Source organism: Leptidea sinapis, chromosome 9 (assembly GCF_905404315.1).
Source record: "Leptidea sinapis chromosome 9, ilLepSina1.1, whole genome shotgun sequence".
NCBI lineage: Eukaryota > Metazoa > Arthropoda > Insecta > Lepidoptera > Pieridae > Leptidea > Leptidea sinapis.
In genome coordinates, this window is record NC_066273.1 from 8,658,587 (window position 1) to 8,683,715 (window position 25,129).

General features: G+C 34.9%; 1 protein-coding gene across 3 annotated transcripts in view; it reads right to left on the reverse strand.

Annotated features, from left to right (window-relative positions):
- LOC126966218 (uncharacterized) overlaps positions 1–25,129 on the reverse strand; it is a 229,257-nt gene that overhangs the window by 10,467 nt on the left and 193,661 nt on the right. The window lies entirely within an intron of this gene.

The window sequence follows — 25,129 nt, forward strand, 5'->3', positions numbered from 1 at the left end:
CTTAAAGACCCTACAATATACAATTATAATAATTAATAAAATGTTAAGAGATAATTCATTTCATTATTAACCTAATTTGAATGTATACTACTTTCCAATTCAAATTCAAATATTTTTATTCAAAATAGGATGTGACATCACGTATTGAAAGTCAAACACTAACACCCATACCAAAACGAATGCCTCAGACCTTAGAGAATGGGCGCAACAAACTTAGCGGACTTTTTTTTTTGATCAAAAAATATGTTTACAAAGTAATATTGTACAATTAAATTTAATAGCCGGCGGTCACTCCATTCCCAATCTGTGAAATCATTAAGAAAGTCATTAATGCTTTAGTAACCTTTACCATATAAACACTTTTTAACAATTCTTTTGAATAACGTAATACTTTTGTTCTGGTTATTTCTGGGATCTTGTTGTAAAAGCATATACATCGCCCCACAAAAGACTTACTAACTCGAATTGATTCTGAAAGTATACTAGTGCTATTATATCTAAGCATAAATAAGTCACTTTAACTTGATAGTGGTTACCTAATCATTGCTTCAACTATTAAACGGAAAGTTTATTTTAACAAGCACGGGAAGACTCAGACTTGGCGAGCAGCCAAAGCAATCACAGAAACATCTCTAAGGCTAAAATTACTACGAGAATACAGGGTGAACGAAAGGCTGGCAACACTCCGGTGATGCCTCTCGTATTCCAACAGAGTGTAAGATATAGTGAAGTGATCACATAACACCAGGGTTACCTAACGCTTGTTTGGGCTCGGATAATAACGGACGAGACGAGCAGGACGTTCAGGTGATAGTATTTTTTAGTGGAACGGCCATTTTCAATAACCTATCTATCCTTATTTTAACTTACTAAAGGTAGACAAATCTATCATTTTACTCTTACTTACATTTCAATAACCCGTCGACATAAAGCATTGGGGACTATAACTATATTGGACATAACTATGGATAGATTAGATCTTGTCATCAAACGGTGATAACACGGTATCAGTAACTAGAGATACGTTATTGAAAACGGCCGTATGTGACTAGCTACGGCTAGTGAAATTACTGGGCAAATGAGACTTAACATCTTATGTCTCAAGGTGACGAGCGCAATTGTAGTGCCGCTCAAAATTTTTGCGTTTTCCAGAATCCTGAACGTCCTGCTCGTCTCGTCCCTTATTGTCATAAAAAAAAACACTTTACAGTGAAAATAGTTTGCTTTCTTGTTGATCAGAAAGTAGTTTATATTTTTGCACTTTTATTAATAATGATATACACACAGATAATCACTACATATTATAAAACAAAGTCCTCCACCGCGTCTATCTGTCTGGCTGTTCGCGATAAACTAATGAACTACTGCCCTTCAGACCGAAACACAATAATGTTTACACATTACTGCTTTATGGCAGAAATAGGCGCCGTTGTGGTACCCATAATCTAACCGGTAATGATTATCCGATTATAAGGATTCCAATCGTTTAGAACACACAATGTATATAAATTGTAGAGTTTAGAATTGTATAAGGAAATATTTCCGTACACTGAAGTAAACACCGGCCTGGAGGCACACTATGATGTATGGGGTACTCCAGCCTTACGCCAGAGGCCTTAAGACATTACATACAATCACGAACACTCACTTTTGCATGTGTAAACATTCTGTTACAAAATACTTCGCTATTTTACAACCTGAAACTACTTTTAAATAGAATTTTTTTGATTCAGAATTTTTTGAGGTCAAGCAAGGTCAGGCATTCGCAATGTTTTTAATATTCATACGCGTATCTTATCACTTTTACCTCAATATCAGAAAAAGATAGCAATGGCGCTAAAGCCAAATATGTAATCGCCATAATTATAACAGAATTAAACTGAAACTTCTTTAGAATCGTTGTGATTGAAACTCGATGAAACGAAAAAGCGAGACAAAAGAGACACAGACAGGTATATGTACAGGATTCAGCCGGCGAGAGAATGAGATAGAACACTTTACACGTCTCGGTTTTTAAAAATAATTTGAAGCGACAGTAAAAAGAGACAGACACATAAATTCATAAGATTTAACGTGGGAGAAAATGTGATACGTGGCATCATACAGTGTTTTGGTACCAAGCGCTCATCGTTGAAGAAGAGATTGTCTTATGTATGACGCGAGATTTTCTCATCGACATTCGTCTCATTATCTTGAAGACAAAATTTTTGAAAGTTTCACTTCTACCACGTGTGAATTACACACATGTTTCTTTTTTTCCTGTTAACCCTTCACACCACACACTACCACCGCTTCAGAAACAATGATCGCCACTAGAGAAAAAACGGCGCAATGAAGTCTCAAAGCATTATTTTTGCTGTGTTTTTGAAAAAACAACGAAACGTCATAATAAACAGTAAAACATAATAATATACATGCAAGGTAAGCTAAGCGACGGATATCACGGTTCATTGGAGTGCAATTGTGAGAATAGATGGTAATCTAAATTCTAATAACATGCTGAGTCCTGAGGGAGACTTCCCGAACGCCTCACGCGGCCGCGGCGTAGCGTGACCAAGACAATGCTCCTGTACAATAAGGTAGCAGACACCGTGAGAATAAACGCCCATTTAACGTAATATTGCTATTAACTGACGTACTTATAATGCATTTGATTATAACGCATATAACCTTAACCCGAGTTTGTTTAATTCACCATAGTTGGCATTACAACTTATCTACTTGACTATATATATTTGTATTTACGAATTTAATCCACAGTGAAATTACACCATATGAAATATTAAGGTAAAATTGCAAATTCTATTGTTTGACCACAAGTATTATATCAGGTTATGTACAAGCTGTGTAAATCGATACCATTAAAGGCATTTATTTTATCGAAATTGATTCTATTAGAATTCTTTTTGATGTCGTTTCTAATACTACTATCGCTTCGGCAACAAATGGCGCTCTGAAAGAGAAGAAGCGGCGCAACAAACTCGCCCAGCATTCTCTTTTTGCGCTCTTTTTAATAAAATAAACAATATTGTACTGTGATTGTAATTGCTATAAAATAATCATAATCTATAGTCACAGGCTGTCCGATCATAGATATTCAGATGGGGAGTAGTAGAATTTACGACAGAGCCACTTTCAAATAAAACTAAAGCCTGAACAGTTGCTGAGACTTAATTATAAAAGTATATAAAGTATAAAGTAATTAATTAAGAAAGACACTGGGATCACATATCATCAGTAAGTATTTTGTATTTTATTAATTTCAATGTACAATAACACGAAGCGTATGTTACAAATTTCGAAAGATGCCATTGAGTGTCAAGATGCCACGCACATAGCATAATGATAGAAAAAAATTTAGCCAATGGGAGGCTCCTTTGTACAGGATGCCGGCTAGATTATGGGTACCACAACGGCGCCTACTTTTTCCGTGAAACAGTAATGTGTAAGCATTACTGTGTTTCGGTCTGAAGGACGCCGTAGCTAGTGATATTACTGAGCAAATGAGACTTGACAACTTATGTCATAACGAGTGCAGTTGTACTGCCGCTCAGAAGTTTTGGGGTTTTTCAAGAATCCTGAGCAGTACTGCATTGTAATGGGCAGGGCGTATCAATTACAATCAGTTGAACGTCCTGCTCGTCTCGTCCCTTATTTTCATAAAAAAAAAATACATATAATAGGTATCTAATTGGAGCGCAGCGGAGACCAATCCTTAATCTGAGTCAAGTCCGAATCAAGTCGTAGCTGTACTTATTAATATTATACAATAACGGCTCTCAGTGGCTCATTTTAAATAAATAATATATATTATATTTGCAATAAACCTTCACTCAAACTTATAACAAAGATTGCATTAAGTAGATATTTTATTTTTTACTTTGACTATGCGGCATTGTAACCTTCGCGCAATGCAAGTATTGAGTCAGCACCGTTTGTGATGAACAATATAGCAGTAATTCGAATAAGCAACGTTGGCTTTTAAATCTTAATAAGTATATATAAATCCAGTGTCCTGATGTTTGTTTCCAGTGAATTCCTAAACTAATGAACGGATTTTAATTGGGATAACTTCATTATGATGATATTTTAGCCACAAAAAAAATGTGAATTACAATAATATTATTTTTATATTAGTTATATTTTTATATTTGCGTTCAAAATATTTGACCTTATTTGGATTTGATAAGCTTACAAAGACTACAAATCAAGAATAATGATTTTTTATCTTTATATTTATACTAAAATCCAGTGAACTCCTAAACTAATGAACCGATTTTAATGAGGATTACTTCATGGAGTGCAGTTTAGGCCAACTTGGGAGATAGGACAGTTTTTATTTCTTTATCTTTTCTATGAGAGAATTTATTGACGCATACAGTTCTGCTGTCAAACCATTTTATTATAAAAACAGGGATCATATTTTACGAAATATTTTTTTATGAATTAGCTAGTTAGATATAAAACGACTTCTTAGTTCAGTGGTTAGTGATTATGAACGCAGAAGATACGAAACCCGGGTTCAAATCCCAGTACATGTACAGTTTGATATTATTATAAATTATGTTTATTGTAGGTACCTACAGGCAGTGCCTATTTTTGAGCTAGAATTTTTGTGTCAAACAATTATTTGTATTGTGTTAATTAACAATGATTGTTAAGATTATCTTATCATCAGGAAATAATAACATGTAAAAAGCATTTCGCGAAAGACAGAGTTAAATGTTAAAATGTTTCCGAAACATCCAATAACAATAAAAATACCAACAACAACAACGGGTGCTAAAATTTTCATTTAAAACGTCATTTACACTTGGATGTTAACGTTTTTACAGCTCGATGAGACTTTAATTTGAGGTCTTGAATTCGAGACCGACGGACTGATGGGTTTGGGCACAAAAAGTTCTTGACACGCTCAAGATGTTATCAGTAGGTTACGAGCTTGACTGCAACTTGTGTCGGAGTGAAGTTCAAAATTATTTCAATTGACATTTATTTCATATTATTTTATTTAAGGTTGGGGACCCAGCCGATAGCCTTGAGAAATCGAGAGGAGCTAGGTTACCTCTTTCGCACAAGATCGCCATAGTTTTAAGTCAGAATTAGAAGAAATTTTAATTTATTACAAACATAATACAATTTTCTTTACAAAACTATGTCATGTTAATTAGTTATTGGTGTACAATTAATGAATTTTCGTTAAATTTTTATCTAGATTGAATGTTTAACATGGCTCCAACTGTAAAAGTTAGGGTTATTTTGTTAATTTTTTTGCACTGTCGATAAAGAATAGAAATTAAAATAAAATTAATTTTCTTCTCATATTCCGTAGATATATAATTATTTTTTGTTAAAATATAAGCTTTATATAAACCGTCAAGGAATAGTTACAATTATGCGCTATTTTGGCGATTTCTTGTGATAGCCACCTCAATTAAAGCGAGTGCCAACGTATACCAGTAAGCCGCACCTACATTGGTAGTTACGGTAGTCATCTATGAAAAGAAAACAATTTTTTAAATAATAAAATATATATATATATATATATCTTAATTTATATATTTCTTTTGTGCGTCTGTTGTAACTGAACTTCTCCTAAGCGGCTGGACCGATTAAGTGAAACTTTCTGTGTGTCTTCAGGTGGAATCGAGAATGTTTTAGATTCACAATTGAACTACTTCCAAAACGGCTGGACCGATTTTGATGGTTGTTTTGTGTGTTCCAGGGAATTTGAGATTGGTTTAGATTCTGAATTCCGTCCATATAATATAAATCTCCTGCCCATGTGTATGTGTGTTAGTGAACTCCTCCTAACGGCTGGACCGAGTTTTCAAATTTAAGACGTGTGTAGGTACAGGACGACGTTTGTCGGGTCCACTAGTATAATTAATATTAATACAATAATTGTGCTGCAGAAAAGGGCTATTCGCGCTATTTATAACCTAGGCCCTAAGGAATCATTGAGAGCAAAATTCAAAGAAATTAACATCTTGACAGTTGCTTCTCAATATATTCTTGATAATGTAATGTAACATACATACATAGGCACATAAGTGAATTTGCTAGAAACTGTCATAACCATAATGTTAACACCAGGAACAGACATAAGCTTATAATGCCTACTACGAGTCTAAGTCGAGTTTGCAAGTCTTTTGTGGGGCGATGTATATGCCTTTACAACAAGATCCCAGAAAATGTTCAAAACAAAAGTATTACGTTATTCAAAAGAATTGTTAAAAAACGTTTGTGTAGTAAAGGTTACTATAACATAAATAACTTTCTTAATGATACCACAGATTGGGAATGGAGTGACCGCCCTCAGGCTATTAAATAGTAAGTTTAATTGCACAATATTACTTTGTAAACATATTTTATCGATGAAAAAAAAAGCCCGCTGAGTTTGTTGCGCCCGTTCTTTCTTTTCAGGCCTGAGGCATTCGTTTTGGAATGGGTGGTAGTTTTTGACTTTCAATAAGCGATGTCACATCCTATTTTGAATAAAATATTTGAATTTGAATTTATTATTGTTAGTCCAGATAACTGATAACAGCATGCACGCGTGTTTCACTTACACAAGTCGGGCCCGGGCCGGGTTGTGTCAACATATGATTACTTTTGGATAGTTAACATTGTTTGTTTATTGTTGATAAAGAGTCTGTTAGCACTTATCGACGATTTCGTGACACAATTTTTCATTAATCGTGTTTGTTTAAAATTGTCGCAATGTCTAACTAGTCCAGTCAGGGGCGTGCGTATCAAACAGGCAATTAGGCAGTGCCTACCTCGTTATGAACCTAAATAAATATAGCACTAGTGTTAAAGTTAATTTACTACCTACGGTAGGCAGTATATATATATAGCATATACGAAGCAAGCAGCGTTTCATACAACTTATGTCATACTGTCGGACTAAAGCGCAACTACGACTAGTTACCAGTGCCGTGAAGCAGTAATGGGTAAGCACTACTGTGTGTCGGTCTGAAGGGCGCCGTAGCTAGTGAAATTACTGCGCAAATGAGACTTAACATCTTATGTCTCAAGGTGACGAGCGCAGCTGTAGTGCCTCTCAGAAATTTTTAGGTTGTTCAAGAATCCTGAGCGGCACTGCATTGTAATGGGCAGGGTGTATCAATTACCATCAGCTGTACGTCCTGCCCGTCTCGTCCCTTATTGTCATAAAAAAAGTTAGATCTACAGTGCCTACGTTTCTAAAAAACCAATGCACGCCCCTGAGTTCGGCATAGGTTGGAGCTGTGTTATCTATAAATACTTAGATCATTAATACATCTAGATAGACGATGACAGCTGTGAAAACGTCGAAAAAATCGTGTAGAGCAATTTACGCATACATACACAAAGTGTCATACAAATCGCGAGTGTAAGACGTAGCTTATCACGCACACCAAAGTGATATCCCTGGCCTGTTTTTATCGGTTGTCTTACATCAAGATACTCTATCTAGATGTTTAAATTATCTAATTAAAAATAATATATTTTATAGTATAATTAGTGAGTTAACAAACTATTTGTGCTGAACTGTGACTCTTATCATAAACGAGGGCTGTAAAGTATTTGTTTATTATGTTAAGATAAACCTGATTTTAAGTTTTTCTTAAGGGTTTGCAATGCAATTGTTTGTTCACTATCGGGCGCCAGTGGGTTATTTCTATTCTAAATCTAAGTACCAGGAATCCGGGCCATTACAAATAGACACAAAAATGTTATCTACGGTCGAGTTACACGGAACTGCACTTTCTAAGTCAAATGTTTACTTCAGAAGTGGGCACGTCGAGTTAAGTTGTTAGATAACGGACGGTCTGTCACAAAACATAGATAGTGGCGTGTGTCGTGCTCTATGGCTCTACTTATATATAAATAATATTTATGGCCCGTTTCACTGGACGCGCCTGCACTGACCTACTGAATGTAGCCTCAAATAATAACTCACGCGCATTACTTACAATGTTGTACTTCAAATATTATAAATGGGGTTCATACCCACCCTACCATACCATACCAAATATAATACGAAAAAAAAATCCAGTGGGAGGCTCCTTTATGTATGCCGGCTAGATTATGGGTAGCACAGCAGCACCCATTTCTGTCGTGAAGGAGTAATGTGTAAGTATTACTGTGTTTCAGTCTGAAGGGCGTCGTAGCTGGTGAAATGACTGGGCAAACGAGATTTAACAAATAATGTCTCAAGGTGACGAGCGCAGTTGTAGTGCTGCTCAGAATTGTTGAGGTTTTTCAAAAAAAAAAAAGCGCCATTGCATTCTAATGGGCAGGGCGTATCAATTACGATCAGCTGAACGTCCTGCTCGTCTCTTACCTAATTTTCATAAAAAAAATATCTCAGTTTGTACGAGTGACGACGGCCGCCATTAAGCAGTTGATAATTCTTAATACCGCAAACAGTTAGGAGATATTACACATTCCATATCTATGTATTCGCCTTAGATTAAGGATAGGTCTCCGGTGCGCTCCAACTAGATACCGCAGGCGTACTCGCAAAGTGCGGCAGCTAATACTAAGCCTTAGTGGGCGTACTCGAGCCAGTTTCGGACAATGTGTGACGTTGACGTGCCACATGCTCTGTTAATTGGAACTAAAATTGCCGGAATGCGTAGTAAAACTTTGTAAAAATAATACTACAAGAATAAAGAAAGACACTGGGATCACATATCATCAGTAAGTACTTTGTATTTTATTAATTTCAATGAAAAATAACACGAAGCGTATGTTAAAATTTTTAAAGATGCCATTGAGTGTCAAGATGCCACGCACACAAGCATCTAATAGTTGCCGCAATAAAAAAAGCTTTAGTTCTTAGATAGTGCGGTATCTAGAGACCAATCCTTAATCTAAGGTATTCGCATTCGTTAGTCGCCTGTCTCGGTTCGAATATTTCCTAGTAATGTGTACAATTGAGGGTTTGCTAAGTCATATAAGAAACGATAATATGTTTGAGTTGGAAGTGCCTTTCGCTTTTGTTACGTAATATGTTGACGCCCTTCATTAGACTTCAAGTATCGCTGACATGATTAGATCTAAAAAAGAGAGTTTGCAAGTCAACAATTATATTAAGTAGGCGACTTTGGGGTGTTACATAACTATGTTAGTTGTGTGCTATGTTGTGATATAGATACGTGATCATATTATTTTCATAAGTCATACATGTGTATGGCATTATAAAAGAAAGGGAAGGAACATTCAAACTCTCAGGGGTTTCTGTGAACCTGGTTAATGTAATATAATAAAGACTATATTAGTAATAATATTATCCGGCTCGAAGGACCAATGCCTGGGGATGGGGTAAATTATGAACATATTAAAGGTATAATTATTTATTAATATTATATATTATAATGGACTAAACTAATGAGGTGAGTTAAGATTTGAACTAGACAGTCGCGCCCGGTACAAAGTCCGAAATTAGAAATATTATGAAGGAATTGCCAGTGGGAGCCTCCTTTGCACAGGAAACCGGCTATTTCTGCCGAGAAGCGGTAATGTGTAAACGCTATTGTGTTTCGATCTTAAGGGCGCCGTAACTAGTGAAATTACTGGGCAAATGACACTTAACATCTTATGTCCTAAGGCGACGAGCGCAATTGTAGTGCCGCTTAAAATTTTTGCGGTTTCTTAAGAATCCTGAGCGGCACTGCATTGTTATGGGCAGTGCGTATCAATTAACATCAGCTGAACGTCCTGCTCAGTGCTCGTCTCGTCACTTACTGTTATAAAAAAAGTGAATCGTGTAGAACCAAAGGCTAGCAATGCTCATGATTAGCAATTACTTTATAAAGTTTATCCATAAAGATCACCTTTAAAAATAATTTTTAATAAGAACACTATTACGTAGTGTTGCGACGGTGGTAATCAATCAATCGAGAGGCGCTGAAATACCACAAAAGTGGAGCAATCGTCAATTATGAACGGTACGGTACGGTACCTACACAATCTGCAACACACAAGTTACAGGTTCTCAGAAAGCTGGACAATTAGGGCATGATTCATCTGGAATGTCCGTGATTGTAAGCAACGAACTCGACCTCAAATGGAATCTAATAGACAGCAATTTAATCAATTTATGCTTTGTTTCGGCGCTTTAACCGGTTATATCATTATTTGTATTGAGCTTTCTCGTATGAATATTCGAATATTAGGAAGTAGTATGTATGTACATAGGCACATAAGTGAATTTGCTAGAAACTGTCATAATCATAATGTTAACACTAGTCGGGCTAGTAAGTCTTTTGTGAGGCGATGTATATGCTTTTACAACAAGATCCCAGAAAATGTTTAAAACCAAAGTATTACGTTATTCAAAAGAATTGTTAACAAAACGTTTGCGTGGTAAAGGTTACTATAACATAATGACTTTCTTAATGATACCACAGATTGGGAATGGAGTGACCGCCCTCAGGCTATTAAATTAGTAAGTTTAATCGCACAATATTACTTTGTAAACATATTTTATAGATAAAAAAGCCCGCCGAGTTTGTTGCGCCCGTTCTTCTCAGGTCTGACGCATTCATTTTGGCATGGGTGGTAGTTTTTGACTTTCAATAAGTGATGTCATATCCTATTTTGAATAAAATATTTGAATTTGAATTGGTGTATTAGCTATAAACTATATATCATTGAGGAAATAATCCAAAAATAACATTGATACATTGTTTTTTTAATGTGATAACCTTCACTTTTGGGATTAATAACACAAATCAAATTTGAAAACAAAAGGGACTCAAATCTTTCGAGTTCCGTGCGAGCGCTCTTCCACTGAGCCATCCGTTCGAGTGACGTATCGTTGATAAATTTTGTATGTCTTGTTCAACTCTCAGGTTGTGTCTACAGGATCTACTTTACAGTTGATAACCTGCTCAACCCCGATATTTACATATTCGGAAATTGACTCTCAAATCTCCTCGCACGAAATAATGTTTATTGTTCTTTAAAAATAGAAAAAGAAAGCTTACACAATCTCAGTCTGTTATCGAGGAGACATCTACCAAAAGGTCGCCATTCGGTTCAAGAGTAATGAATGCCGAGACATATCTTCTGCCATTGTGTTGAAGTGGTGCCACATAAACTTAATACTTGTCGATTCATCTTGGTGAAAACTCTTGATTGCCGATTGATAAAACACCCGAAGTGCAAAGGCACAAAAGAACGATGTCGTCACTGCTTTTTAAACATCCTATTATTTAAGACACTATATTTTGACAAAGCAAACAGATTTGTAACTGTTTTCGATCACATGGCAAGTTTATATATTACTACCTGACCCGACAGACGTTGTTCTGTACTTAATAAATAAAATACTGTTTTTTTTTTATGATTTCGACAATAATATTTCACAACATCAAGAATTATTTCGTGATGCTTCCTGTTGTTTTAATTAAATTGTTTCAGCAGAACTGTCAATACATGCGTCTAAAGAAACTGTCATAACCATAATGTTAACAACAGGAACAGACATAAGCTTATAATGCCTACTATATGCCTTTACAACAAGATCCCAGTAAATGTTCAAAACAAAAGTATTACGTTATTCAAAAGAATTGTTAAAAAACGTTTGCGTGGTAAAGGTTAATTGTACAATATTACTTTGTCGACATATTTTTTGATGAAAAAAAAAAAGCCCGCTGAGTTTGTTGGGCCCAGTCCTGAGGCATTCATTTTGGAATGGGTGGTAGTTTTTAGACATTCAATAAGTGATGTCACATCCTATTTTGAATAAAAATATTTGAATTTGAAAACACGGCAATATCAATCAACAATAAGAGATCAACGAAACGTTACATTCAAAGATTAAACTGAACATAATTACAACGAATACAAATAAAGCAACTCAAACAAATATAATAGAAGCACGCTCATAAATCTTGGAGAGAGCAGGGCCCCTACCAAGGAAGACATCAAGCGTGGAATTCTCGATTGGGAATGATGTAGGATTGCGTTGAATCAAAATAATGCATTCAGAACCGAATCAGTGTCTGGGTATTCAGGTCGTTGACCTTCTTACTGCATCCCTGTTGTATCTTCGACACGACGATCCAATAAAAACTGCATACGAGGAATTCCTTTTAAATTTGAGATACTATAAATATAGAAGTTGCTTCCTTATTGCATAAGTGAATCACTGAATCTTAACAATATAGGCTACTAGCTTTTACCCGTGAATTCGTCCGCGTTGAATAGTTACTTTGGGCAATTTTCTTTATCTTTTCGGATACTTTTCAAATAATACACATACAAATTGCTCTTTCCGCTGCTGGCAGCGCTCTTCTATGATACAGCGGATATCCCTTGCCACTGTGGACAGTATCTTTAATAGTATTTCCCTGTGAACTTTAACCTTCTACTTGATCCCCATGTAGGTCAGTTTCAAAAATGCTCGAACAAATATTTATAAATTATTTCTCTTCAAGTGCCTTAATACAAAGTTTCATGGTTTTATCTTCGCTAATGACGAATTTCCATACAAACTGCGATCCCCTATTTCAACCCCTCCATTTATTTCTTTGCAATTAAAGGTAGCCTTTGTCCTTTATCAAGCTTTATCTCTGTACTAAATTTTATCTAAATAAATTCGGTGGTTTAAGCGTGAATGCCTAACAAACAAACTTACATTCACATTTATAATATTAAGTAGGGATAAGCATGTAATTATAGGCATGTGTATCTTGGTCCTAAGTTAAGATATCTTACTAGTGTAAAAATTCTTCAATGAGTGAATTAGAAAACAGGAAAGTAATCAATAAAACAAAATTATTATGAAATGGAAACAACCGACTTCAAAAACAATAGATATATCCGCGCTAGAAGGTATAAAAATAATTGCGCATTTTTATACAATGTAATAAATTAATCTAATTCGAGTTACGATTATCTGGACCATTGCAATGGGAGCACACGATAAGCACCAGCTTTCAAATAAAAAAAGGATTATCAAAATCGGTTCACCCAGTCGAAAGTTCTCAAAGTAACAAACATACGGACGAATTAAGGACCTACTTCTTTTTTGAAGTCGGTTAAACCCTAAGCCTATTTTAATGAAGTCTTAGATAACGAAGGGCTACAAATTGTAAGCAGTTTATGTTACAAATGTTTCAATTAGAACCAACACAGAAGTTACACAGCTCGTGTTAATTAACAACTCGTTCAAAACACAAACAGTTCTTTGAAATCATGGGCTATAATGGATTCTTTGTAAATGAATCTACATCCGATTTCATTTTGCGAAATAAAAAGTTCGAATCGTTTATCAAGAGCAGAGTTGGTCAATTGATACGATACTACCCTACGAGACAGTTTTATTGCAAAAGATTGTTCGTAACACTAAGATTTACTGCAACAGAAAATTCATATCAAGATTCAAAATTCAGTTCTTTAAAATCCCAACGCCTGCTGATAAAAAATATCTCTGAAACTTATTGGGCTGTTACTTTTATTCGGGAAAACAAAACATAATAATTAGATTCGTCCTCCACGAACGAAGAGCCACGAGGGACCTTCCTAAATGCGTTTCTAATGAGGCTTCTAAAAGATTCAGTCAGTCAGAAACCATCATTATTTCTGAATTTAGGATGCTAGTTTGCTGAATGCGATTATACTCGTCTAAATTCAGGAGCGCCTGAATTGAGAGGACTTAATTCAGTGAAGTGTAATAAGCGCTTAAGTCATGAAAGGAGAGAATCAATACAATCTAATCTGTTAGTACATAGGTTACGGCCGTCAATTGCCCAACGATCAAATGGCAAGGGTACAAAATACATCATTACAAATCAACAAAACATAATCTTTTTAAGTATTTGAATGACGGCATATCAAATAGGATTATGTAAGACTACAATGGAACGTCAATCACGTATTGGAGACGATTTTAAATAAGTCCACGGGAGAAAGTGGTGATTTGGGCGGGGCTTTGGACTCGGTAAGTCAGCACAATGTATAACGAGCTCGAGTGATCGTGTATGGGTTTTAATTGAGGTGAAGTGAGGACGCCCTGGGGTCACGAAGTGGGGCCGATGCTCCGACAGATATTACGTACCTACGCAATAGATTGAATCAGCGTTAATGCGTATCTTGCATAATTGATTGCACTCTAAATGGGTTACTGATTAACGTAATAGGGTTGGCTTTGGTGTGAAATTTTGAAGTTTCAACACTTTTTATGGTAGCCTAACTAATGCCCGCGTAGATAAAGGGTTTTAAAAAATAATAAGCGAGTTTGGAATTGAACATCTCATATCTTATTCATGTTCCCGTTCCCGTTTTCGCTCACGTTCCCAACATATTATATGAATCTGATTTCAAAGAAAAATTGCTATGGCAAACTAAGCTTACTATTGGTGTAGTTATAGCTGTTCGACGTGAATTTTAATTTCAAATCCCGCGGGATTTGAAATTAATGGGAAAAAATTAAATGGGAATCGTCCTGAGCGTATCAATTACCCTCAACTGAACGTCCTGCCCGTCTCATCCCTTATTTTCGTAAAAAAAAACTTATCAACAATATTGTTAAAACGAATAGCAGAGCGACTAATGAAATACAAAACTCCGCATGAAGCAACAGATTTGGTTATAAATCAAGCTTTTGTTTTATCTAAACACGGAATGAGGAAATGAAAGGCGTCACGAATGTTAACAGAAGCATAAACAACGTCTATAGCCGAGTTTGAGCTTTTAAAAATAAATTTAAAAACAGTTAAATGTTTAAGAGGATCTGTGTCTTTCTTGTGATGCATTAGTTACATATTCAGCACGAATTTACTAAATCATTGGGACGGAATAAGACTTAATACGTAAGAAAATATATTTATATATTAATTTATTCGTAGAACTGTTTAAGAGTTTAGATAACTAGCTGACCCGACAGACGTTTTTATGACCAAATACAAAAAATGGTTCAAATCATTGGCAACGTAAAAATAAAAACACTGTTGAAAGGATTAAAACGCGTGTAGTTGTATCATTGTTTTTAAATTAGTTATTATTATTTTTGCGTAATAGATATACATTTTTATTATTAGCAGTCCCCATGAAAAGGCGATCAGGAAAGGTCTTAAAAATTCGGGTTATCTAATGGCCGTTTTCAATAACCTATCTACCCTTAGTTTAACTTACGGATACATTGCTGTAACCATTTTATGACAAGATCTTATCTATCCATAGTTTTGACCAATATAGTTATAGTCCAATACTATCTGTCAATAGGTTATTGAAATGAAAGTGTAAAAGGATAGATTTGTCTACGTCTAGGAAGTTAAACTAAAGATAGAAAGGTTATTGAAAACGGCTGTTAAATAATAATAAAAATGTAACTTTTACGCAAAAATCTAATGTAAAAACAAAAGTTACAATTACACACGTTTTAATTACTTAAAAAGTGTTTTATATAAATATTGAATTATTATTAAATTTTAATATTAACACTAAATATTCAATATTTGTGTTACTGAGAAAACATAGTATGGCGAATGAACTGTTTAAGGGAATGTTTGAAGTTCCAATGGGTGTATTAAGTAAGATCCACTTTCTTTCCGTGCGTCTGTTTTAAGCCGGGTTCCATCTTACTGCGACAGTTTCTACATAGCTGTATTATTTTTAAGTTAGATTAAGTGATAACAAATAGCCAGCTTTCAAAATTTTCCCAGCTTCCTGGATTTTCCCCCACAAACCAGATGTATTAATTATAAGCATAATAAAGTTTTATCCCTCAACACGTAGATAGGGTTGTAGGAATAAGTTTCTGAGACATACATATATAAGGTTTATTTGTATTAAAATTCGCACAGCGAAGCGGGCGGGAACGGCTAGTTCTCTTATATAAGAGCGTTAATAGTTATGTTATAAAATAATTTTATATCGTTAATCGTAGATCGTTAATTGAAGCGGTTACATTTTGTTATAAAAAGCTATAAAGTACCACCAATCAGTAAATCACTCATTACTTTCTCTTTACGCAATAATCGTTTTTCAACGATTAAGATGTTATTCGATTTTATCTGCCTTTTAAGTCACTCATAAAATGTCTTAATACTTCTATGATATTATAGTTATTAAACACAAATTTCCTTTAATTAGTGGGTTTTGAAGGAAAACTTCTTTAGGCGCGACTACGAGGTAACTGGACAATAATGCAACGAAGTCGGTTACGGCAAGATGGCGTTACGTTTCTGTACCATATGGTTTTTTGTTTCTTCGTCCATTATTAGGACAGGCAAAGGGTTCGAGAACATACAGCCATATTTATCAAGTGGGAGGCTCTTTTGCACAGCCGGCTAGATTATGGGTTCCACAACGGCGCCTATTTCTGCCGTGAAGCAGTAAAGTGTAGGCATTATTGCGTTTGGGTCTGAAGGGCGCCGAAGCTAGTAAAATTACTGGGCAAATGAAACTTAACATCTTATGCCTCAAGGTGACGAGCGCAATTGTAGGCACTGCATTGTTATTGGCAGGACATATATTGACCATCAGCCCCATCTCAACCCAACCCAACCATCAGCTGAACCACCTGCTCGTCTCGTCCCTTAATGTCATAAAAAAAAGTCATGGGATATAGTTGTGAGCCGATCGAAGCTTGTAGTATGTACGCGTGTGAATGATGGACACCATCCCACCTTTCAATATTATGTAAGATGTAAAGTTTGTAGCGCGGTGATGTACAGACATCGATCAGATACGAACAGGAAATGAAACGGTTTCCCTAGTTTTGAAATATTTTATACTGGTGTATTTGATTGTTAGATTTGGTTATGTAATAAAGTAATAAAAACAATTAACTTGGCAACATTGCGATACAAGTGTTTGAATAAATTCTAAATAACCCTTTCTTAAAAAAATGAAACGTATATGATTCCTACTAATATATTAAATGTGAATGTTAGTTTTTTTTTTGTAACCGGAGCTACTGAACCGATTTTGATGAAATTTAGTACAGCGATAGACTAGAGCTTGGGAAAGGACATAGGCTACATTTTATCCCGGAAAAATCCATGGTTCTCGCGGGATTTGTAACTCTACCAATAGTAGGTTTCGTTTGCCATAGCAATCTTCCTCAAAATAAGATTTATATAATATGTTGGGAACGGGAGCGAAAACGGGAACCGGAACTGGAATAGTACATGAGATAATCTTCAATTCAAAACTTGCTTATTACTTTTAAAACCCTTGATCTACGCGGACGCGGGCATCAGCTAGTATGTACATAAATATAAGGCTACATTCATAATAATATGTAAATTATTTGACTGATTAAAACTTAAGATATCAAATAAGGAATCTACGTTGTTCTCATTAATATATTATCAGACCTAAAGCGATTAATGATTGCTGTATGTTAGGAGAATGGCGCAACCCACCATATTAGGCAGTTGTCATATATGAACAAACAACTAAACATACCATGTTGTATATTGGAATATTTGTTTACTTTAAATCTGATTTTGATACATGTAAAATTATCGTCTTAGATAATTTATACGTCTAGATAGAGTCTCTTGCTGTTAGACAAGTGATAAAAACAGGCCAGGAATATTAGTTTCGTGTGCGTGACAAGCTACGTCTTGCACTCGCGATTTATGTGATACTTTGTGTTAGTTTGCGTGATTTGTTCTAAATAGAGGTTAACTCTAAACTCAATTTTTGTCTGCAGCTGTCATAGTCTATCTAGACGTTTAAATGATCTAAGAAGTCAAACTCAAATAAACTTTATTCAATTAGGCTGAAGCTAAGCGCTTTTGATTCGGCACTATAAATATTTATTTTAAATTACTGAATTAATCACATGTTCGTAAAAAGTAGAGCTCGTGAGAAGAACAGACAACAAACTCAACGGCAACTCTTTTCAATCAAATAGAGTATTTTACAATGGCTGTAATATACATAACAAATTAGTTTGTAAGGTTCTGCATTCAATATATGAGTCGTGTTTAAATAATATAAATTATTTCTTGAAAATTATTAAAGAATTAAATGTATTTAAATATAAATTATCGTATATTGGAAAAATTATTCTTTAAACTAATAAGAAAACAAATCTGTTTGATTACTGTACGTTTCGGAGAGTTAAGCAAAGAATAATTCTAAGAACAAATTACAATAGATTACCAAAAACAGGACAGTCACTCTTACCATCAAAGTTAATACAAAAATGATTCGACTCCTTGTTTCTCGGAAGTATTTTCAAATTGTCTAAGTTTTATAAGTCCGGAGTGACCAAGTAATTATATCAATTTGGATAACTCCACACATAATGAATGGTTTAGGGTTTATTATAGCACCCACAGTGCCTTACAACATTGTAATGGGCATCGTTAAGGCTTGAGGTTTACTGCGCAAAACATACCGACCATTTTGTCATAACAACATTGCATAAAGTCATTAGTGGTAAACAATTTTAGAGGAATGAGTGTGCTTTTTAATACGCACAAACACGGCGGCTATAAAAACCCACAGCCTCTCGATTTATTTATGTAGATGACATTCAAACGGAATCAATTTAAATAAATAGTATAATAGATGAGACGTTTTTGTACAAAATAATTAACAACTTTGTTGACTTTCCACTCCTACTTAGTCGTATTTGCTTCAAATGTCCAATAATGGGTCATCGCTCCACCTATCAAATATTTTTAGTGCCATTTTTAGGACTAATTATTGTAAGAATAGATTTCTTATCAGAGTTTGCAGAACACAATGACTGTTATAACCACACAGACATATTTCGATTTAATATGTACGATTTTGTATCGTTTGTTAAAAAATTGTTATCTAAAGGTTCTATTTATTTTGTATCAGTGAATTTATTGGCTCTTTAAACTTTTGTATTTTTTTTTTGTAATTATTTTTAATAAGTACTTAAACTTCACTATGTAATAAGCATCGTTAGGAACTATTTTGGCTAGTGTAATATTTATCGCGTATCATACCTTTATGTAATATAAATAGCTGTAAGTTTCTTTATAGAAATAAAAAATAAAAAAGTAAATCGGATTATACTCAACTCTACATTTTCCAAATATAATATCATCAATTAATAATGGTATATATAGAATATCTTTGCCATACAAGAGCCATACAAAGATATATAAAAAGACAGGAAATAGAATTGAAATAACATGACCATACTTTACTGTTCATAATAGTGGAAATATCCAAGTAATGGATAATTAATTACCGGATTCACACTAACTTACAAGCGGACATATCGAGTAATCCCGCGTCTTGTACAAGTTGCACTCTATCTTCCGTAAACTGAAGTTGTCCATTTTCACAGCACGAATCTATCATAAATCACGTCTTTGTTTACAATAACCAAGCTTGTTTTTCTAGCAATCCGTAATATAAACCGCATAATGATTCGACTATTTTAAACACAAGTAGATAAAGGATACGTCTCAAGTGGCCGGCGCCGGGTTTGGCGCCAAAACAGCTCAGCAAGTAGCTTCTGCTTGCGCACGGGGCGTGTTGGCATACTAGAGGTTAAACTGACATAATACGTTATATTCTACTGTATGATATTAAATCAAGTGCACCAGATGACCAGGTCCATCAGACCCCCTACAAAGGATCATACAGGAAGATGACGTCACACCAGCTCGTTTTATTTACATGGAAAACGGTCACGTTCGCCAGCTTTGATTTTATCCTGTGCAATAATGATCTTTTAACAAATTTGAACCAATTGTTTACTTCGTGACTGTTTCTTTCTGTCTTGCAATGTCCTTTGTTGGAGCATCACGTTTCAACACATTCAGACAATTAATACGATTTCAATAGTCAACTTGTCGCCACGGGGAATCAGTTATAATGTGTTAAGCCATCGTTGAAACAGCGCCGACTTCCGCGTATGCATTTGTATCAACGTTTACTTGTTTTAAATCCGTAGCGACTACGAGTGTGTCACGAAAGTTTGCTCGAACTTTCGGAAATAGATTCATTTTTATATCCGGATCACCAACCAGTTATAAAACGCTCGGAACTATAAGTATGTTCTCGTATACCTATTCAACGTTACATCCTAAATTAAACCATTGAAAAAACTTTGTTTTGTTTTAAATGACAGTAAGGGACGAGACGAGCAGGACGTTCAGATGCCTTTTACAATGCTCAGGATTCTTTAGAAATCTAAAAATTTTGAGCTGCACTACAAGTGCGCTACTCAACTTGAGACTTAAGATGTTAAGACTCATTTGCCCAGTAATTTCACTAGCTACGGCGCCCTTCAGACCGAAACACAATTATGCTTACACATTAGAAATAGGCGCCGTTGTGTGGTACCCACAATCTAGCCAGCATCCTATGCAAAGAAGCCTCCCACTGGAAACTAAAGATACATTAAAAATTCTTCTCAAGAACTAAGTATATTTAATAGATAAATGAATGTATATTACAATAATCCGAATAACAACCGAGTCAAAACTTTATTGTACACATACTCCAGTAAATCGTATTTTCCCAGTCGCGATATTAGCAGCTATGTTTCGTACGCAAGTGTGGGAATAGTGATGTACCTACAATGATGCGCGGCTGTATTAAGGCCACGTTCCTCGTAAACAAAACAATAGTATTTTGTAATGTCCTCCTATTACTCTGCCGGTATTACTGCCTGTATGACGCAAACTATTCATGCTTATTTCGTCTGTTTAACGTTCATACAATTGATGAAATATTGTAAATTTGATTACTAGTTCACACGATAGTCTACTATGAACATTTTAAGCGTCGTCTGTTTGTAAGCTTAGATCTTTTATATGTCTAGATGGCCTGAGACAGCTGTGAATACGCCGAAAAAAAATTTAGGTTGACAGTTAACCTCTATTTCGAGTAATGCAGGCACACTAACACAAATCGCGTGTGTAAGACGTAGCTTGTCACGCACCCTAAAGTTATATTTCTGGCCTGTTTTTATCGGTTGTCTAACAGCAAGAGACTCTATCTAGACGTATAAATTATCTAAGGATTATCCCTTGTTTTTTTAAATATTATAAAGATGCCTGTTACTTATACTCATCCTAAAGTGTTTTCATCTAAACAAAAGCGCATTTTTAACGTATTCTTTAAGCTGATATCGGTTTGAAGACTTGCTTTTAAATTAAAATTCATGGAAGTATTAATGTTTGTTTTGCGATGTTTATCTTAAGATCACATTATCTTTAACCGATGACATCATAACGTCCCTGTAGCATATTATGTTTGTACATTTGTATATTTCTCATTCACTGTAAAATATTTCTTAAATCATAAATCAATCTATATATTTTCTATATTAATTTTTTATTCCGCCATTTTTGAGTATCGCCCACAATGAATAATTATAGCCTTCCCATTATGTCTGTACATTTATACATTTTTCCTTTGCTGTAAGAAAATATTCCATATTCTTAAATCATAAAGCGTTTTCTATATTCATTTTCTGTTCCCCCATTTTTAGTTACTAATACAATGTATAATTAAACCTTTTTTGTAGAATTTATCTGCGTAAAATAGATCCCATTTTCAAAACAAAATCATAAGCGAGCCAGATGTTTACCAGTGGGAAGCTTCTTTGCACAGGACGCCGGCTAGATTATGGGTACCACAACGGCGCCTGTTTCTGCCGTGAAGCAGTAATGTGTAAGTACTACTGTGTTTCGGTCTGAAGGGCGCCGTAGCTAGTGAATTTACTGGGCAAATAAGACTTAACATTTTATGTCTTAAGGTGACGAGCGCAATTGTGGTGCCGCTCAGAGTTTTTGGGATTTTCAAGAATCCTGAGCGGCACTGTATTGTAATGGGCAGGGCGTATCAATTACCATCAGTTGAACGTCCTCCCTATTTGGAATAAAAAAAAATGTGTCAGTACAATAATATTTGGAAAAAGTTAACATTGTGTATCCATCATATAAAGTTAATAATAATTTATAACGGCGAATGATATCTATCACTAGCTGACCCGGCAAACGTTGTTTTGCCATATAAAGTATAATTCACGCGATAGTTTTATAAGTAATAAAATATTGCCTATATATATATTGTACATCATTTTGTTCTATTGTCAATAGTTTTTGCAGCGCACGCAAAAATAGGTTTTCGATTTTACACCTAGTGTTACAAAATAGCAATTTTATTACGGATCCCTAATTTTGAAAAAAAAAAGATAGCCTTCCTCGATGAATGGACTACCCAAAACTGAAAGAATCATTCAAATCGGACCAGTAGTACCAGAGATTAGCGCGTTCAAACAAACAAACAAACAAACACTGCAGCTTTATAATATTAAGTATAGATAAGGAGACCTTCAAATAAGTATGTGGAGCAATGCCTTTATATTTAATTCAGTGACATTTCTATTTGTGATTGGCTGTTACCAATCAGGGCCTGAGTTGTACTAGCCTACGCTTAAGGACATTGAAGGAAAACTGTTATATTACATGCGTGTAACGCGAGCATAAATAAAATCTTTGATAAGTTACCTCCTTGGTTGCCATGTTTCGGAGTACAAATTTGTTCCATTTTTAAAGTACACGACAGATATGTATTTTTATACAATGTTGCCGGCAGCTGCTCGAATGTTATTACAGTAGAGCAATTTCGAATTTATCTCGAAGAAAGTTGTCAAAATAAAGCTCAAATTTCAAAACATGTTTGAGAAAAGATATTTATTTACCAATTTTTTTAAAAGTTACTTATTTAAATCTTAGCTATTTTCAAGTGAAAGTGCCTTTTTTGAGACCAACAGTCAGTTTATTTTATTTATATATCAATGTGGTATAATATGCGATAAAATTCTGATCACAGACCCTATATGTTGTTATAAATATATTTAGCAGTGATTATTCGACTGTATTTGGGTATCCTCTGTACCACTGACTTAATTGACCTCTGCGTATTTAGTTACACCGCTCAAGCTCTCGGCCGCTCTAGACTAAATTATTGGTCGATAACGTAATTGGCAGTAGATTGCAAAACAAAAACAGAAGTCGATATATCTTCGTTTGGAAACAGCTTTTAAAACTCGAGACAACGTTATGTAACGTGCGGGTAGTGTTAGAATTATGATAAAGCACGCAAGTGTAAGACTTCCCGTTTCCGAGCAGTGGGTCCGTCCGCCTTGCGCTGTGAGCCGCCCGCGCCGGTCCGCCATTACGTAAGCCACTCTGTATATGAGCTCAGGTAAACATCGCAGCGGCAATACTCTAATGGCTAGTGTAAAGATTTATGAACAAACCGATTATTACTTATTTATAATTTTTAAAACACTTTCATTCAGGGTTATTTAATTATCACGTGTGTTATAATCTGTTTTATAACCGACTTCAAAAAAGGAGGCAGTTCTGAATTCGTCGATATTTTTTTCATTCCGTAACATAATTTTTTCATAACCGATTTGGATTATTCTTTTTTTATTTGGAAGCTGGTGCTTCCCGTGTGGTCCCATTACAATTTCCATTTACAAACCTACCTTGGCTGACACCGACTCCAAAAAGACCAATAATCATAACTAGAATTAGATTAATTAGATTGATTTTTATACTTTTTACTGCATATTATATCTATTGTTTGGGAATAGTGTTTTTGAAGTCTGGTGACTGGTTTAAGACACGAGTATTACTTATTTATGTGACCCGACGTTTTGTTGTCGTTCAAGAAAAACGTGAAAATTTATTTATTTAATTTATTTTATTGTATGTTTTATTAAATCCATTTTATCATACTTTATTAGTCAAATTACATTGTCAATTAGGTTAGTTAATTGTGTGAATAATCAGTTAGTGGTAAAAGGTATAAGTACTTTACTTTCCGTGGAAGCACAATAGAGTCAGTAGCCTAACTACTGCTTGGTGCCATATAATATGGGGATGGAGTTAATTGTTACGGCTGGGGTCCGAGTCAACGGACAGTGCGAAAATAAATCACCAAATTTACCACCACCAATGAATACCGCTATGAATACAAAACGCTTAATGAAGGTTAATACAAAGGTAGTTAAAACCTAGTTTTTGTTTCTATAATACAACTACCTAGTTGTTCCGACAGACGTTGAGCTGTACATCTTTATATATATAATTCTTGTGTGCGTGTGTAAGTCACTGAACTCCTCCTAGACGGCTTCGATTCGAGAATGGTTTAGATTCACAATTGAACTACCTCCTAAACGGCTGGACCGATTTTGATGATATTTTTGTGTGTTCCAGTGAATTTGAGATTGGTGTGTGTCTTCAGGTGGATTCGAAAATGGTTTAGATTCACAATTAAACTACCTCCTAAACGGCTGGACTGATTTTGATGACTTTTTTGTTTGTTTCAGTGAATTTGAGATTGGTTTAGATTCTCAATTCCGTCCATATAATATAATTCTCTCCGTCCATATAAATAAGAACTCCTCTTAACGGCTGGACAGATTTTGCAAATTTAAAACGTGTGTACAGGACAACGTCTGTTGGGTCCACTAGTAATAAATAAAATACTGTTTTTATGAATAATAATATTTCATAAAATCAAGAATACTTTCGTAAAATATGCTCCCTGCTGTTATAATGAAATCGTTTCACAGCAAAACTCTCAAACCATGCGTCAATAAATTCTCTCTTAGAAAATATGTCCAGACAAAAAATATTGGAAATAAAATTAATTATAGGTCTCAAATCGAAATAAAACTCTCTCAAGTTGGAGCTACGTGCGTTCCATTAAGTAATCCCCATTAAAATTCATTCATTAGTTTAGGAGTTCACTGGAAACAAACATCAGGACACTGGATTTATATATATTAAGATACATGTGTAGTACGCCTTATAAAGTATGTGGTAGCCAAAGTATGCACACTACGTGAACTTAATACTGTCGTGTCACGTATCAGGCTTCATAGAATTACTGGCCGGTGAGATGCTAATCGCGAGGTATCGACTGACAATCTCAGAAACTACCTAATGATATCTAAGACATTATGGCGGTATGAAACTTACACTTAATGCTGCATTGTTTTATAAACAACCTCGTAAAGCTGACTTTATTACAATATTGTTAGGGTTCCGTGCGAATCCTACTAATATTATAAATGTGAAAGTTTGTATGTCTGGATGTATGTTTGTACCTCTTTAACGCAAAAACTACTGAAGGGATTTTGACGAAACTTTAT